We start from the raw sequence: 18,690 nt of genomic DNA on the forward strand, positions 1-18,690 counted from the left end.
TGAATGGGAACAGGAACAACGCAGGCACGATGGACCAAATAGCCTCCTCCTGTGCCAAAGTCCCTTGTGTGTCCTAAGGTAAAGTTGTTAAAATGGGAAGAAAGGGGGAGGGTAGGACAGAGAGTTTGGTGGGGGAAGAGAGGGGATAGAGAGTTGGGAGTGGGATTGAGGCTTTGGGGGGGGGGAGGGTTGAGTACTTGCAGTGGGGTGGGGGGTGGAGGGGGGTTGAGGGACTTGGGGTAGGGGGGTTTTGCTCTCCAAACTGTCTACCTATGGAATCCAAGGCCAACTCCACTCTTGGATTCTTGACTTCCTCCACTGTCATAGACAACGTGTGGCTCTCAACGGAACCCTTCCATCTCCTCTCCCTCTCAAGGCTGGAGTACCCGAAGGCAGTTCTCGGTCCTATATGATTCCTAATATTCATCAATGATCTCACCAATTCTGGAAAATCCTCTTTATCTTTTGGCTGATGACTCCATTCTCTGCTGTCAATGGCGGTAAACTTCCAGAATTTATTTATTTATACGACTTTTACAATCTTTATTTTATTTAAATTCAATTACACTGTATACTTGAACACAAATTACTTTCTTATTACTTCCAAGAACCTCCAGTTTTGCAGTACTTGGACGTATCAAATGAAGTGGTGTATAAGGTTGCTCTATTAGGGTGGTGTATAAGACTGTTTTAACAGCGCTAAACTTCCAGAATTATTTTGGTAACCATCTTTATAATCATTATTTATTTAAATTGAAGTATATAGTTGCTGTTGCAGTCACAGTCTGGACAGGTTCTTGACCAGGTGTTATCTGGAATGGTTCTTAAAACTTAATGCTTGAAGCACCGACCACTGTTTTGAAGCAAAGGATAAATCTGTCATTTGCAACTTTGAGAGCGAGATTAATGGAGTGAGGGAAGAGTGGAGGGGGGAGAAAAAGAGTTGCCATTGTTTCATGCCACGGACTCAACAGCAATATTTGTTGTTTTAAGAACAGCGGAGTAAATAGTGACCATCCCAACATAGGGAATATTGGTAGATGTTGCACGCTCTCTACCATAGTTTCCGTGATGGGAGAGGCACCCGCGCATGGGTGGGAGAAAGGCCAACATAATGGTCTGGGAGATTTGGAAGATCAAACCATACTCTTTTGTGACCAGATAGTGATTTCTGATTGGCTGATTTTTCTAGAAGGTATCTTACGTCGGTGATTATTGAACTTTTGGTTTCACACAGCCATGGGAAACTGCAGCCCAAAGCATGCTGGTGCAAGGAAATGGCATGGGAAGGTGAAGCTGGAGTGTGGTGCTCTGGGACAAGTAAATGAGTCTCCCAGCCATGGCTAGATCCAGGTGTAACCCCCATGGGGATGGAGCTGTGTCATGAAGACCGAGGATGAGACGGGCAGATTTGGTGATAGGTCACGAGCACACATTTCCACCATGTCATGACTCCAAACGACAGTGGGGAGGGTGCCTTGCATCCCTCGGCGAGGAGCAGGGTTGACACTAGGTTTGATTGGAGAAACTGTAAGACGAGTCATTCCCTTTCCCTCACCTCAGCATAGTTTGTGCATTGAAGCTGCAGTCAGCCAGATTTATCCAAGTAGAAGAAATAATTAATATTTAAAAGGAACTCTCCAACATTATTTTTCATCTATTTTTGTCGATGTGCCTTTCATTTGACGTTTAGATCTCTTCGCGCAGATGTCTCGAGAAACAGTAAATACATTCAAGATTAATTATTTATCAAAGTGAAGGATATAAAGTCTCTATATAAGTGGTTACCTATTCAATTAAGCGGAATGATTTTGATAATCTCGACTTGCTTGTATAATCATTCAATTTGTACTATAACTGTGAAGCGATTGTAAATACGTGTACGTTAATTGAATAAAATCATTCATTTTTTGTAAATGTGCTGTCTCTCCCCTTCATTAACCTCTGCCATCGAAGATGGACGGAGGTTACTGTTTTCACCCCTGTCTGTTTGTTTGTTTGTTTGTTTGTGAACAGTATTACAGAAAAACTCCTGGACGGATTTCGACGAAACTTGGTGGGGGGATTAGGTTATGGTCCAAGGATCATGCCATTAGATGTTGGACTTGGTCCAAAGTCCAATATGGCCGCAATGGCAGACATTTTGAAAAAATATTTGAATTTTTGTTTTTGCATTTATACATGTTTTAAGTGATTTCCAACCAAAAATAATAATAATTTGTTGGAGAAAAAAAAACCCCCAGAAATTTTGCACCTTTTTTTTCAAAAAAATTTCGATTTTATTTTTTTGGGCATTTCTACATGCGCGTCGATCTAGTTTAGTTTATTCAATCGTGGTTCAGTAGAGTCTGATCCGTTTTGCCCTACAATGAATAGGATATCAGGTTCACTTTAGTGACCCAGCAGTATTGGCGGCGGAGGTTTTGCACTCTACCGAGTGCTCCCCCTCTAGTTCCACCTGTGTCCATCATGAATAGTTGACCAAATGTTGAGTAAAAATTTCCACGACAATTGCGAGGGATTATCGTTCGGCGACTCCTTGTGATTGTATCGCAGCAAGAAGGTGAGCTGATATGGACCATCAGAGCTGCAACACATACAGTAATTCCTTTGGCTAGTCAATTGGACCCTTGGGATTATACTGAGACATAGCTCACTCCCAATACCTAGACTTCACGGTGTAAATATCTCTCTGCGGCTTCACTGCATCATGCCATTGTCGCTTCGTGTTACCTGACCACCTGGCTTGTTGTTTGAAGCTCGAGAGAGAGTTGCTGTGCACTACATGAAATACCCGACTACCTCAGAAGACCTGATCTTTCTCTTTACAGCTGGCCAATACGATGATGGCAAAGCAAATAGCAAATTAAACTTTAGAAGTCTCCATAAAGGATGAAATATCCAGAAGAAGCACAGCATGTGTACTGCACAGTAAATCCAAGTGGTAAAGTATCTCGTACACATCCCAAGCCATCAACACACCGTTCACTCTCCTCCTTCCACCTCCTCAATGACATATTAATCCATAAATTCCTCAGCCACGGGTCAAAGGAATGGTTACGGTCAGAACAAAAATTACAATCAAGCAATCAACACGTTGTGGTGAGGAGTTATTGCGGCATGTGTAAATGTTGATGTTATTTAGTATTTTATGAAACGGTAAATACGTCTGATTAGTTCAAATAATTGAACATCATCAAAACTGTGAATGTGTACTCAACAAGGCATCGGAAGAACAGCACTGAAATTTGTTTGTTCAAGATGCTCGAAGCAGGTTATTTTTGTAAACATTGATCCAAAGTTCATTGAGGAGCTTGTTAAATGGATCGCATGTAGGACGACGATATTAGTGACATCAATATACTTTTACAACGACTACAAGGACATTTGCCGATAATGAACGCATGAATGCACAGTATATAGATGGGATTTGAACCTCAGAAGGGAGCATCAATGAGGTCAACCCTGAGATATTCCGAAGAGTGAACCATTAATACTCGTATGTAGAAGTTATTAAGCGGGTTCTCCTGAAACACAGAAACTGTGCTTCCACAATCGGAAGATTTAATGCAAAAATGTTACCGAATCCTCGCGATTGTTTTTCCAATGAACACGAACATGGATGACTTGATGCGTATACCGTGATGGTAATGGTTACTGGCCACGTGTACAACCTTGCGATGAAAACTCAGGGTTAATTTAAAGCTGATGCTGATTTTTTTAGTTCGACCATCCCGCCAGTAACCTCTGAGACCCGTGCACGCGAGAGAACGTATTTGTCAAGCTGGATGTAATATGGGATGAATATTAATGCGGTCATCATGTGTCTCACCATGGTCCTGCCTGACTCACAGGCAGGGGTTCTCTGGTGGAGCATGACAGACGATCGGTTAATTTCCTACTATTTGGCAAGATAAACGACAAATGAAGGTAGAGATATGATGATAGAATGCTTTTGCTAATTATTTTTTCAAGTTATCATACTGAATGGTCACCTGTTCAAGCTTGTTTCGTGCTGCCGAATTCTCCATGAATTGTTGAACAAATTCTCCAAGACCTCCCAAGAGGTGTTGAACTAATGATTCTACAAAAGGTCCCATTCGTAAACAGAAACATTTGCCAGCCGAGGAGGAACTTGCTGCTTTTTATTTATTTCCACAACAAAGCTGCTGTCAAGTTGCTGAAAGCTATTGGGTACATGCACTAATCGGTAGCAGCCATTGTTGTGGGAATGAGATAAGAGCGGTTCCCCTTTTTTTTTTCCAATGAAATCCAGGATCAAATTCCAAAATCTACAGTCACTTGTCAGAAAAGGGTCTTTCAAACTAAAAGCAAACTGCAAACTTATTTTTGTTGTACATGCCGAATGGTAAAGTGTTGCAGAACGTGATTTAGGCAAAATGAGCTGTTAGTTGCGATCCTGGAATTTCGTAAGAGCCAATTCGCAGACATTCTTGGTGAGATGACATTTATGATAACTGTTACATCCAATCGTTTATCACACAGATTAAATTGATTTTGAAACTCATACAGTGAAGTAAATGAACCTAAAATGCAAGGAAAGGTTTGTTTGGCCTGCTGGACCTGCACCAACGGCCCATTCCAGCTGAGGAGTTGGGTATAGGGGATCAAATGGTTCGGATGGGGTTGGGGGAGTGGTTGAGGGTGGGAACTCAAAAGTTCTCAGCCTAAACTTGTATATTTCTTTTAGATGTTCAGCCAATAACTTTTTGAATCCTTCTTCATACTCTACACTGTGTTATGAGTAAAACTAGAATGGCACTCGGTAGAGCGCATACATTCACCAGGCAGAACATTTTATGTTTTGTATCAAAATAATAGGCTGGATCTGCATCCAGACCTAAACCGAAATCTAATCGGCTTGTTATTGTCACCGATCCAACTCATCCACCAAGGTTTGTCATAACCCGTCCACAATTGGAATAGCGTGCAATATATAGTTTTTGGCCCCATCTCTCAATAATGAAGATTCATTGGAAAAAAAATTAAAATTCTCGCAGCCAGATCTGGATCTTCACCAAAATCTAATAAATTTGTCCTTGTTGCACACCCAACCAGTGTGACCACTCTTCATTTTCATAAATGCCAAGGTGAGCCAATGAAAAAAGCCAAGAATTCACAAGGTTTCAGAAAAGCGATGATAATAAAAAAAACTTATACGCCAAGAAAACCTATAGAAAACCAAGACACCAAGGTGGACAACGAATAGCCAAGATCTTGTGAAAAAAGCCAAGGAGTGGTCATACTGCACCCAACCTGCCCACCAAGTTTCATCTGAATCCATCCATAATCTTTTGAGATTTCCTGCTCACAGTCAACCAAACAGATAAACAAGAAAGATGTTGCGCATAGCATGATACATACGAAATCCATAAAACAAATTTGACCTTAAAAATTAATTGGTGGTTCAATTCAATGACCAAATGTGCAAATCCTCTTCAAATGTCAAGTCAATCAGATGAAAATTGACAATTTTACAAATTTGGTCTGTGTCGACGTTTTGGCCTGTGTTGACCTTTTGGTTGATGTTGACCTCAAATATAATTGGCTGGTTGAATTCAGTAACCTGGAGTCTAAATCCTGTTCAAATTTCAAGTCAATCGGATGAAAATTGACAATTTTACAAATTTGGTCTGTGTCGACGTTTTGGCCTGTGTTGACCTTTTGGTTGATGTTGACCTCAAATATAATTGGCTGATTGAATTCAGTAACCTGGAGTCTCAATCCTGTTCAAATTTCAAGTCAATCGGATGAAAATTGACAATTTTACAAATTTGGTCTGTGTCGACGTTTTGGCCTATGTTGACCTTTTGGTTGATGTTGACCTCAAATATAATTGGCTGGTTGAATTCAGTAACCTGGAGTCTAAATCCTGTTCAAATTTCAAGTCAATCGGATGAAAATTGACGATTTTAGAAATTTGACCAAGTTGTTGTCCTTTGGCCTATGTTGACCTTTTGACCTCAAAAACAACAGGCTTCTTACTTATGATGAACTCTACCATGTGGTGAACTTTCGTGAAGATCTGTTGAAAATTGTGACCTGTCGGCATTTGACATCCAAACAGACAGATAGACAGACAGCATTACCTACAAGACCAAGATTCTTCTAATGTCATTGGTCACATGGTCTGGCAGCCATATTGGATTTATCTTAAAACCTATAAAAATCTTCTTTTGCCTAAAAAAATCTTCAATTTTCGCAAGTAACAAACGACAAACAAGCAAACAGGTGTGAATACATAACCTCCGTCCACCGCTGGTGGCGGAGGTACTGAATTACTGTATAAATCAATCAATTAATTAGTCTCAGACAAAGTGAATGTAAAAAGTAAGGACACAGAGTGAACTGATAAGAAGAAAGTAGTTTTTTGGGTTTAAGAAGAAAAAGAATCACGTATGATGTTACACGCAGAGTATTACAAACAGATTGATTACACCTGCTAAAAGGCCATCAATACGCAATATAGTATTCAGGAGCTACACAGACTTTGTGGCTATCAATGTGTCAAGTGTGTGGTAAAAGGAAAACTAAAGGGAGGTCAGGGGGATGACGATGTGCGTTTTAGAGGGACGAGGGTTGGAGTTCAAACTGTGAGATGTTTGTATGGTATGCAGGTGGATCTCCCAAAGTAAGTGGATGCATTGAGTCAGTTCAGTAATATATATATATATATATATATATATATATATATATATATATATATATATATATATATATATATATATATATAAATATATATTTTTTTTTTTCCTTGTGAAAATGATAAAACTCCCTGTAATTAAATGGTTTTGGCAATTGACAGAAAATTCAGCTGCATATTCACAGCATCAGTGATGAAAATAAATATAATGCAAAGTCACGTTGAGTTGTACTTATGTAGTATTTAAACACGCCATGACCGTTACTGTGATTGTCATTATTGGTGTTCCTATTTATCTCGTTACAAATTATCTCTTGAGTGATGCAGTGGAACGAATTGCTGTCCACAAGATGAAATTGAAATGAATCAAGCTTGGAGAAAGTTTCAGCCCCTTGGGCAAAAGGTTCATCATGGAATATTCTTCATGAAATAATATCCAGAAACACTGATAAAGGCTGTTTACCAATGTCTGTGGAGGCCACAAGAGTTTTTTTTTTATCAGTTTTGAATTTCCTTCTAAATATGGCCACCACCTGCTCGTGCACAACTAATCTCACTCAGTTGTGGAAATCACCACCTGCTCCTCCACCATCCATCCAATGGGACCATACACTGTGCAGAGTGTTGGTGCTGCCTTAGCAGTCTCCTTGGTAAGTGGGCACAATCCTGGACAAGTCACCACTCTGACGCAGTATACCAGCAAGCTGGCACTCATTTTTGCCGGCCTCGGAAGGATGACGGGCAGGGTCAACCCCACCTGGTATTAATTCAACATCTGAGTGGGATTTGAACTCAGGATGTTAGGATCCCAAGCCCTCCACAATAACCATGAAACCAACACCAGGCATGTTCCTCCACATATCGCCTCATTCATGGTAAAAACTACCAACTGCTCTTTTACAATTAATCTGATGTGATGTTACATGTACAGGTTAGGTCAGGTCATGTATGGGAGCATGCAACGGAGCAGTACGTTGCTGTGTCCACTTTCCATTAGTACTCCAGGAGCCTTCGTCTGGCCATCCCCCAAGCAGATGCCTGGCCCATCCCCATCTCCGTGAGATGCTGCTGCAACCAACGAGGTGTGCGATCGGCCCGTTGGCCCTCTCCACTCACGAGGCTCCCTTGCTGAGACAATCTGGTGAGCAGGATCAGCATCAGGAAAACAAGCCACGTGTCCATACAGCCGCAGCTGACGCTCACGGACTATAAAAGTAACAAATCTCATTTGAGTCTCTCTCAGCAACCGCTCATTGGACACAAAGTCTGACCAGCGATGGCCAAAGATTCTCGGAAGAGACCTGGTACCAAATGAGTTAAGTCTTCATCTCAGATCCTTTGTCAGAGTCCAAGTCTCACATCCATAGAGAAAGATTGAAAATATACAGGTAGTGGACAGAAAAATGGAAAACACCTCGGTAAATGAGATACACCAAGCAACAGCTTCCACGCAGGTGTGGCCCATGTGTTAATTAAGCAAATGACATCAGCAGCATGCTTAGAGTGATGTATAAAAATGTTGCTCAGGCCTGGTTGCTATAATTACGGCTAGCATGGCTGCAAGAGGAGGTCCTCCCAAAGCCCCTATCCACAGAGCACAGGTGGTCACCCAATTGTTTGATGAGCATGACACTGATGTTATCCATATGTCATGGCCTTCTCAGTCACCAGATCTGAACCCAATCGAGCATTTATGGGATATTCTGGAATGACGTCGCAGACAGTGTTTTCTACCTCCATAAAACAGGTGTGAATTGATTGACTTTCTTGTGGAAGAATGGTGCCGCATCCCTCCTGCAGAATTCCAGATGCTGGTGGATTCTATGCCACGGCGCATACAGGACATACTGGTCGCACAAAGTAGACCAATGCCATATTAAGTGACTTTACATTGGTGTTTCCATTTTTTGTCCAATACCTATATGTTTCACTGTGAGCCATCAACACTCTATGGCTGTCCCCACCGAAATTGCAGGGAAATTTACCACACTGAAATTTCATCAACTTAATAATAAAACCAATGTCACCCTTAGGGTGACCCGTATCTTGCCAAAAGGTGACCACGTGTGACTTCTTTAAGGTCACACTGAGGTGAACAGAGCTGCTATCCACCAGGAGCGACTCCTTGAGGAATATCTGCCTACGAGAGATTCCGATGAGAATCGTTCTACAGAGTAACCATGAAAAATATGTGTTTGCCTCATAACGTCACCAAATGACATCATAATGTCTCAAGCTTGACATATCTAGAAAGCACTCATCGAGGTGTTCAATTTGAGGTACTACACGATATGGTTCCTAAAACTTGAAAATTTGACCTCGGGGTCAAATATGTTTGACCTCAGGCGCTAACCATGAAGGTCAAGGCCAATCGCCACCAAAAACGAATCAGCTGAGCGCCAGACCATATACTACATTCCCATAAAGTTTGGAGACGATTCGATTAAAATTACTCAAAAAATAAGGGTTTCGTCGACTCCCCTGATTTGCGACAAAGTGACCTTGACCTTTGACCTTGACCTTCAAAATTTTATGCGCTGAAAGGGACCTCTATAGGCCTCTGATATGCGAAGTTACAAAAATTTCCAATGATAACTGTGCTCTGCAGAATTTTTTATACGTGATTACAGACAAACAAGAAAAAAAATAATAAAAAAAAAAAAACATACAAGCTGACTAACATATCTTGCAAAAACTTCGTTTTGGCAAGATAATGATGCATTTCTTTACATAAGCTTGCAAAGTGAAAATTTCAATCAAAAATCATATCGAGTAATTCAAATTTTTAAAAGTTTACTTTTGTTTCACTTTACAAACCCATCAAAACTTCTCTTTAAGATTTCCTTTTGCCTAAATTCAGCATTGAGTGATGTACAAAATTACTCTCCTGACCACAACTTTCACAGGGCCAAGGCTTATCCACTCAACCACCATACCATCAGTCTCTAGCATGAGGTTATGAAATCAATCACGACTTCTTCATATCCAACATCCCACCTCATCCTCCCTCCCCCACCCACTCACTCCTACTCCTCACATCGATGTTTTATTAGTTGTATTTATTACAATTTGAGGTGATTTAAGGGGTATTATGTGCTTTCATTTATTGTAAAGGCACAATATTTCAGCTTAATTATGTGTTAAATTATTATGTATTAAATTATGTGTTAAATAGGCTTTCTTGGCTTGGTTGTCGAACCGAACCACCATTTTTAACACAGAATCTATGGGAAATTGAGTTCTGACTTCTGAGCATTCCTTAAGAATGATTATCTGGAAGGCAATCCTGTATAAAAGAAGTGAAAGAGAAAGAGGGGAAGATGAGAGAGGGGAGAGCAGAGAGGAGAAGAGTGGAGTAGTGAGGCTGGATGAGTGCAGCCAAGGTTTCAACCCTCATCGAGGTTTCCACCATGAATCACACGGAAGGTAAGGACGTTAGGAGACATTAGTTCCTTTACATGAATTAACAAGAAAAAGAGCAATCGGAGATTGCAGACCATCACCGGGACTTCATTTGAGTGGTGAATTTTTTAAAATAGGTTTGAGGGTAAATCCAATATGGCTGCTAAACCATGCGTCCGATCAAGTTGAAATTTAAAAAATGTATTCCCCATCTCTACGAGATCATAAATGTGAAGTTCCACATTGAGTGATTAAGCGGTTCCAGAGAAAAAATTATTTAATATTTTTCTTCAATCCAATATGGCTGCCAAACCATGTGACCTATCAATTATTCCTTAACACACTTGTACAAACATGGCTTGGGGAACACTTGTGTGACATTTCCTTTGATTTGTCCAGCTGTTCTGGAGAAGATTTTTTATAGGTTTTAAGGTAAATCCAATATGGCTGCCAAAGCATGTGACCAATGACATCACGTGTGAACTTTTTCTTCCTCATGGACAGGCGGTCATACGTGTAAAGTTTCGCCTCGATCTGTACAGCCACTTCAGAGAAGAAGCTTTTTGAAGGTTTTTTTTCTTTTTAACAATATGGCTGCTGAATCATGTGACCGATGATGACATTAAATTTTTTTTCTGTGGATCGTTGTATCCCTGGATGACCCTCAAAAATTTTCATTCTGATCGGATGTGGCGTTCTACATATGCAATTGACATAATAACGAGGGCACCTATGACGGCATTAAAAAATCACTTATCCCCCATGAGGACTACTTGCCATTTGCCAAGTTTCAATTTTTTCCTTAGTGCGGTTTCAGAGATAGAGGTCCAAAGTTTTTCCCAATTTTTTCCAAAACGGCTGCCACACCACATGACCTATGACATCATAATTATCATTGCAACATTTTACATGAGTAGTCGGACCAATGGTGAAAATTTTGTCTCAATCTGACAAGCAGTTGTGGAGAAAAACACAAAAGTTCTGTGTGGACAAACAGACAAACAAACAAATTTAAAACTTAAATACATTGATCCTCGATCATAAACTGACGATCATAAACTGACGATCATAAACTGATGACAGATGGGCGAGCGGACATGAACCAATTGCTTAACTCCACTTTTAGCTTTGTGTGTGTGGAGTAAAAAGACATTACGAGACAACTCAAAAATCAAAACAAATGACATTACAATCCAGGATCCCAATATGATTAGCCTCCTGCTGGAGATGTGCGATATATTACATTGTGGTATGCTTGTCTGCAGTATCATTCATTCTTAATCTTTACTTTAAATAGACATGCATGGTGAATTCCATTTAACACACATCCCAAACACAAGCTTTGCATATCATTACAACTGTCACTGTAGATCAGAGTACACTTTTGGTCACATGGATACAATCCAGGAGAAATGACCAAATTTTGTTCTTCCTCCTTCAATATACTTCATTATGGACTTCAAAACACTGCTTGCACCACATTGAAACCCCATTCTTGTTCCTTTATAATGTCAATTCTCTTCAAGCCATCTCTGTCCTGGTGTTTCTTAGCCTTGCATTGTATATCCATGCCATGCCACCCAAAAACCTCAACACGACTTGTTCCAGGTTATCTTAACTACAGTGGCGTATTCTACCCTCATTTCCTCCATTAACATCAATGTAAGAGCTGGAAGGTGATGTTTTATTAGGCCAAACTGTTACTGATAGGTTTTTAACTCATGCAATTTCACACAATCATCATCTGCAGCCATTAGTGCAGTTACACCCTGGATTACTATTCCTGCACACATCTGATCAATGTTATTTAAAGTTAAACACCACCATTATTCCCCCATTTTTCCTGCAGCAATAACCAACTAATTGGGTTCACAATGAAGACTACACAATTTATGTGAATTGTTCTGGACCCCAAATAAAATGTTAAACAATTACTTCCCCATTTTGAACGTTTGCTGTCCTTTTTTGACATCAGTTAAAACTAGTCTGATGTTTTACATCTCTTCATGGGCTTCCATTTTCAACTATCTCAATATTTGCTGTCCCATTATTGACCTCAGTTAAAACCAGCTCAATGTTTTATATCTCTCAATGTGTTTCAGTTAAAACTAACTTAATGTTATATATCTCTTAATAGGTTTGAGTTATGACTAATTCAATGTTTTATATGTCATAATAGGTTTTAGATAAAACTAGCTCAATGTTTTATATCTCTTGGTGAGTTTCAGTTAAAATAGCTCAATGTTTTATATCTCTTAATAGGTTTTAGTTAAAACTAATTCAATGTTTTCTATCTCTTCATAGGTTTTAGTTAAAACTAGCTCAATGTTTTATATCTCTTAATAGGTTTTAGTTAAAACTAATTCAATGTTTTCTATCTCTTCATAGGTTTTAGTTAAAACTAGCTCAATGTTTTATATCTCATCGTGAGGTTCGGTTAAAACTAGTTCAATGTTTTATATCTCTCAGAGGGGATCAAAAAAACCAGCTCAATGTTTTATATCTCTGAATGTGTTTCAGTTAAAACTAACTCAATGTTCTATATCTCTTAATAGGTTTTAGTTAAAACTAATTCAATGTTTCATATCTCTTAATAGGTTTTAGTTAAAACGAGCTCAATGTTTATATCTCTTGGTGAGTTTCAGTTAAAACTAGCACAATGTTTTATATCTCTGAGTGGGATTCAGATAAAATGTGCTCATTGTTTTATATCTCCGAATGGTTTTCAGTTTAAAGTAGCTCAATGTTTTATATCTCCTCGTGTGTTTCAGTTAAAACTTGCTCAATGTTATATATCTCTTGGTGTGTTTCAGTTAAAGCTCGCTCAACGTTTTATATCTATTTGTGGGTTTCAGTTTAAACTCGCTCAATGTTATATATCTCTTTATAGGTTTTATTTAAAATTAGCTCAATGTTTTATATCTCTTGGAGGGGATCAGATAAAACTAGCACAATGTTTTATATCTCTGAGTGGGATTCAGATAAAATGTGCTCATTGTTTTATATCTCCGAATGGTTTTCAGTTTAAAGTAGCTCAATGTTTTATATCTCCTCGTGTGTTTCAGTTAAAACTTGCTCAATGTTATATATCTCTTGGTGTGTTTCAGTTAAAGCTCGCTCAACGTTTTATATCTATTTGTGGGTTTCAGTTTAAACTCGCTCAATGTTATATATCTCTTTATAGGTTTTATTTAAAATTAGCTCAATGTTTTATATCTCTTGGAGGGGATCAGATAAAACTAGCTCAATGTTTTATATCTCTTTATAGGTTTTAGTTAAAACGAGCTCAATGTTTATATCTCTTTGTGGGGTTCAGTTAAAATTAGCTCAATGTTTTGTATCTCTTTATGGTTTTCAGTTAAAACGAGCTCAATGTTTGACAGGTCTTAGTATGTTACAGTTAAGACTCGCTCAATGGTTTCGATCTCTTCGTGGGTTTCTGTTAAAATTAGCTCAATGTCTGATATCTTTTCGTGGGGTTCAGTTAAAATTAGCTCAATGTTTTATACCTCTGAGTGGGGATCAGTTAAAAACCAGCTCAATGTTTTATATCTCTGAATGTGTTTCAATTAAAACTAACTCAATGTTCCAAATCTCTTGTAGGTTTTAGTTAAAAGTAATTCAATGTTTTATATCTCTAAATAGGTTTTAGTTAAAACTAATTCAATGTTTTACATTTCTTAATAGGTTTCAGTTAAAACTAGCTCAATGTTTTATATCTCTGAGTGGGGTTCAGATAAAATTTGCTCATTGTTTTACATCTCCCAATGGTTTTCAGTCTAAAGTAGCTCAATGTTTTATATCTCCTCATGTGTTTCAGTTAAAATGAGCTCAATGTTTTATATCTCTGTGTGTTTCAGTTAAAACTTGCTCAATGTTATATATCTCTGTGGGTTTCAGTTAAAACTGGCTCAATGTTTTATATCCCTCGTGAGTTTCAGTTAAAACTAGCTCAATGTTTGTTGCCCCATCCTTTACTGCAGTTAAAACTAGCTCAGTATTTGTTGTCCCATCCTTTACCGCAGTTACTCTTCCAATACTTGCTGTTCCCTCTTCTTTCTATCGATCTGTATATCAGGGTAAAATACAGATTGACCCAGGCAAAATTGTAACAATAGCTTTTGAAACCGTTTTCTGTAAAGAAGTGACTGTCAATAACATGTCCAAAATGAGACAAATGTGTAGAATGGGAAAACCTTGGAAATTAGGAAAACAAATGCACAACTAATTAAATATTTAATTCTCAAATCATAAATTGTTATGAAAGAATCATGATCGATGAGGGACATTCAAAGCAGGCCAGCTAACTCCATAAATCAAAGTAAAATAATCAAATAGTTTCATAAAGTGCAGCAAAGGACACAGATATCCTATTCAACTTCATCATCGACATGTTCAACAGACAAGCCATTGCCACAAACGCTGATCTACCATTGACCATATACTTTTGAGCACTGCAGTCCATTTTTCATGCAGCAACAGTGCAATATGTACCACAACCAGTGCTGTGATTGCAATGGATCACAATCAAAAGGGATTCAGGAACAGGTATCGTGCTATACACATCATTCTTGGTTGTTTGTTTAACTGTGAACAGGATATCTCAAAAAATTATGGATGGATTCAAATGAAACTTGGAGAACAGGTTGGGTATGTGACAAGGAAGAATTTATTCGATCTAGGTGAAGATCCGGATTTGAGATGTTTTTCATTCTTCAAGTGATTCTTCACCATTGAGAGACAGGGCCAAAATGATATACTGCATCGCAAGATATTTCAAAAAGTTGTGAACGAGTTATGACAAAACTTGGTTAGTTGAGTTCATTATGTGAGAAGAACAAGCCGATTAGATTTTCGTGAAGTCTGGGTGCAGATCCAGACTATCAATGTGATACAAAACGTGAACTGTTCATCTTGGTGAATGGAGTTAATGTTTTCACCCCCGTTTGTTTGTCTGTCTGTCTGTGAACAGGAAACTGTCGGACCCCGACATTCACAGTCGCACTATTCATGGACCTCGCGTATTCGAGGTTGATAAAATGTGACCTGCTTTTACATTTGTACCCCTGTGCTTCGCCTATTCATGGGTTTTTTTAAGGGCGTATTCACAGTTTTTCTGACCTGCTTCTACATTTGCGGCTCTGTGCTTCACGTATTCGCAGTTTTTCGCAGGCATATTCGCGGTTTTTCTGACATGCTCTATTTTTCACGGCCTTGTGATTCACATATTCATGGTTTTATTCACAGTTTTTCTGATCTGCCTCTACATTTGTGGCCCTTTGCTTCGCGTATCCGCAATTTTTCATGGAATTTTTGATTTTCCCAAATGAATCACGAACCGCTGGTAACCTATCCCCCTTTTTCCCATTGAAAGAATGCCACAACATTCACAGAATTTTTCAGGAATGTATCCCCCACGAATGTCGAGGTCTGACAACATCTCAAAAATTTATGGATGGATTCGGATTAAACTTGGTGGAAAGGTTGGGGTATTTTTTCATGTATTTGGATGCAGCCTGTGGCTGAAACATTTTCTGTGGGTGCAACTGTGCTGCTGATGCAATTCCCCCTGTTACCAACCAGCACAATGGTACTCATTTCACCAACCTCAGAAGGATGGCCGACTGAGTCAACCCACCTGATGTCAATTGAAGTAATGACAGAGGCTTGCACTCAAGACCCTAAGATCTTAAGCCAGCCACCTAACTGTGAAGCCAACACCAGGCTTGAAAGTTTGGGTGTATGACAAGGATGAATTGATTCGATTTTGGTGAAGATCCGGATCCGGATCAAAGAATTTTAATTTTTTTAAAGGTGATTCTTCACCATTGTGATAGAGCCAAAAATTATACGTAGCACAATATCTCAAAAAGTTGTGGACGGATTCGGACAAAACTTGGTGGATGAGTTTGGCAGTTGGCAAGAACAAGCCAATTTTATTTTGGTTCAGGTCTGGATGCAGATCCGGCCTCTCAGTGGGATACAAAACATAAAATGTTCAGCTTGGTGGAGGTACCATTCTAATTTGATTAAGTGATTGAGATATGGCTAAATCACAGGCATTCTGAGCCAAATGGCCTTCTCCTGTGTCAAGGTTTCCTTACTATATGCAGTACTTGTATTTTGCACCTCAAATGGTGAAACGATATGAAGTGGTGTACAAGCGTGGGCCACGTCATTGTAAACAAAAACCATTTTGAGGAGACATATATATATCTATCTATCTATCTATCTCTCTCTCTCTCTCTCTCTCTCTCTCTCTCTCTCTCTCTCTCTCTCTCTCTCTCTCTCTCTCTCTCTCTCTCTCTCTCTCTCTCTCTCTCTCTCTCTCTCTCTCTCTCTCTCTCTCTCTCTCTCTCTCTCTCTCTCTCTCTCTCTCTCTCTCTCTCTCTCTCTCTCTCTCTCTCTCTCTCTCTCTCTCTCTCTCTCTCTCTCTCTCCCACTGACTAGGCAGCAGAGCTTCTCCGTGGAACGATTTACTTTGTAATCAACAAGCTGAGGTTTACGACCCGTCCCACTGCACTTATGGCTCAAACCTTGTGATCAAATCCGATTCTTATGGTTCTCTGGTCGGAATGCCAGATACTGAAATAATGTAGAAGCATTTGAGGATCCAGAGGGTTTAGACACCTAGTATAGCTTTGAGCTGTCTCGTCAAGGTTCGATTCACAACCCAACTATAAACTGTCAGATTGGTGCCTTGCAGGTAAAGCTTTGCATCAGAAAGGGCTATCATCCTTCAGGTGGGTGGTTAAGCCGGTTATCCCGTCTGGAAGCAGTTGGTGGATGTGAAATATCTCATTGTGTCCTTCAACAAAGAGTCAGCGGGTTATCGCCGGCCTCTGAACAAATTACGAATTTCTGCCCTTAACTACATGCGACATCATCGACAACATACTCTCCTGAGCAATGATCCAGAGGAACCAGAACTAAGTGTTGCATACAACAGAAGAATAAAAGCACTTGATTGAGTCCTAAGAGTACTTAAGAGTATTCCAACGGTCATTGAGAGGACATTTATCCATCAACTCACACATCTGCTCCAACTTGAGAAATGAAATCATGGTGTTGCAAACCTAAAAGAGCCCTAAAAGGCTCGTGCCCTGTTGATCAATTCAAAAAGGTGTTGACACACGAGGTGACCCCCACAAGCAAAACTATATTTCTCACAAACTTTTCTGGGCGTGAACAGGCGGCCGGAGGCGCCTCCGAGGCGCCAGGAGGCCCTTCCGCTCGGAGTCTCGTTTCGCCACACCAAGGCGTTACACGGTAGCACGGGCTTGAGCGCCATTGATCAGGCCCATTAATCAGGGATAGGATCGAGTGGCGGCCGCGAAATGAGTAACAAGGGCACGGTGAGAAGGGAGCGTGACAGAGCGAGGCAGGTGCGGCCGCTCAAGAAATGACTTTGAGGTCTACGTTAAAACGTTTTTCATATTTTGAGATTACCTGGTGTTAAGTGAAGTCTTCTTCAACAAAGAAAGACACCGCTCAATATGTTAAAATGAGAATAACAATAGGAGAAAAACAAAAACAAAAACAAAAAAATGAAACAGACCAGAAAAAAATATTACAATCCGTTTGTGACTCTATTTATATTTAAGAAGTTGTTTTTTTGTTTTTTTTTAACCAAAATCACTTTCACGGATGCCTGTAATGTCTGATTTGTAAATAAATTAGCTGTTTGGATTATTATTTTTTTTAATGCCAAGCAAGACTACGACGACTACAACTACTCCCCTGAGTATTCCCACCTTCTTGGGGGGTCAGCTGGGGGAAAGTCCTTGGCCCAAATGTTTCACAAACCAGCTGGTCATGCCTTACGTTCGACTGAAGGTGGTTTGGCTAAGAATTTGTAATTCGTTCAGGGTGCTGGTGATAACTCAACTACTCTTCTAAAAAATATACCATGGGGTCTTTCAGGCCTACCAATTATTGCGAGCACACAGGACACCCGACTTCACGCAACTCCGATGAACGTCATCTTTTGCGATCCAGGTAGCACCGTGCCAATATGAAGCATCAATATGACAGTTGATCGTTGGGTCATGAGTGGGGAATCGAACCCAAGCTCAAAAGTTCAAAGTCCACTCTCTCTGTACCATCCTGTCGGACATGGAAAAGTAACGAATAATAAAAAGCGAAATCAAAGTAATTCATAAACCATCAAAACATAACAAAGTCTCATACAGAGTCGAAACAGGAGAACAAATTAGAATAAAAAGAAACCCAAAAGAAAAACTCGAAATAATCACAAGTTGAATTGTTCATAATTACATTTTATGAAATACAATGGCATTGTTTAATTATTTTTTTTTAAAACCCAAAACAAAAAAACTTCCAGATATAATGAAAGTAAATGTAGGTGAAGATTAAGTGTCACACGAAGGAAGGTTAATTAAATATAAAAACGAAATCACCACAAACTGCCGTCACAGCAATACCCTTGAGCAGAGAGCAAGGTCTTGCAGCTGTGCGGTGGTGGTGCGGATGGAGCTCGGGCCCAAAGCCATACCGGGTGATGTCGGCCATGTTGCCGCCCAAAGCACTTTGCGTAAAACCACAAAGAACCGTTGCTATGAGTATCAGGCAGAAGCCCCTGCGCCATCAGCTATTTTGTGCCT

General features: G+C 39.6%; 1 protein-coding gene across 2 annotated transcripts in view; it reads right to left on the reverse strand.

Moving 5' to 3' along the window:
• The window catches only part of LOC147018462 (chemokine-like protein TAFA-2), a 224,841-nt gene that overhangs the window by 97,090 nt on the left and 109,061 nt on the right, over positions 1–18,690 (reverse strand). The window contains exon 2 of one of the 2 annotated variants that reach the window (XM_085898100.1): positions 17,996–18,172. The exons of the other annotated variant lie outside the window; for it this stretch is intronic. The gene's annotated coding sequence lies outside the window, so the exon portion shown is untranslated. The remainder of the gene's footprint in view (positions 1–17,995; positions 18,173–18,690) is intronic. 2 annotated transcript variants of the gene reach the window in all.

This window comes from Eptatretus burgeri, chromosome 10 (genome assembly GCF_056783735.1).
Source record: "Eptatretus burgeri isolate ZD-2024b chromosome 10, Ebu_testis_v1, whole genome shotgun sequence".
NCBI classification, from domain to species: Eukaryota; Metazoa; Chordata; class Myxini; order Myxiniformes; family Myxinidae; genus Eptatretus; species Eptatretus burgeri.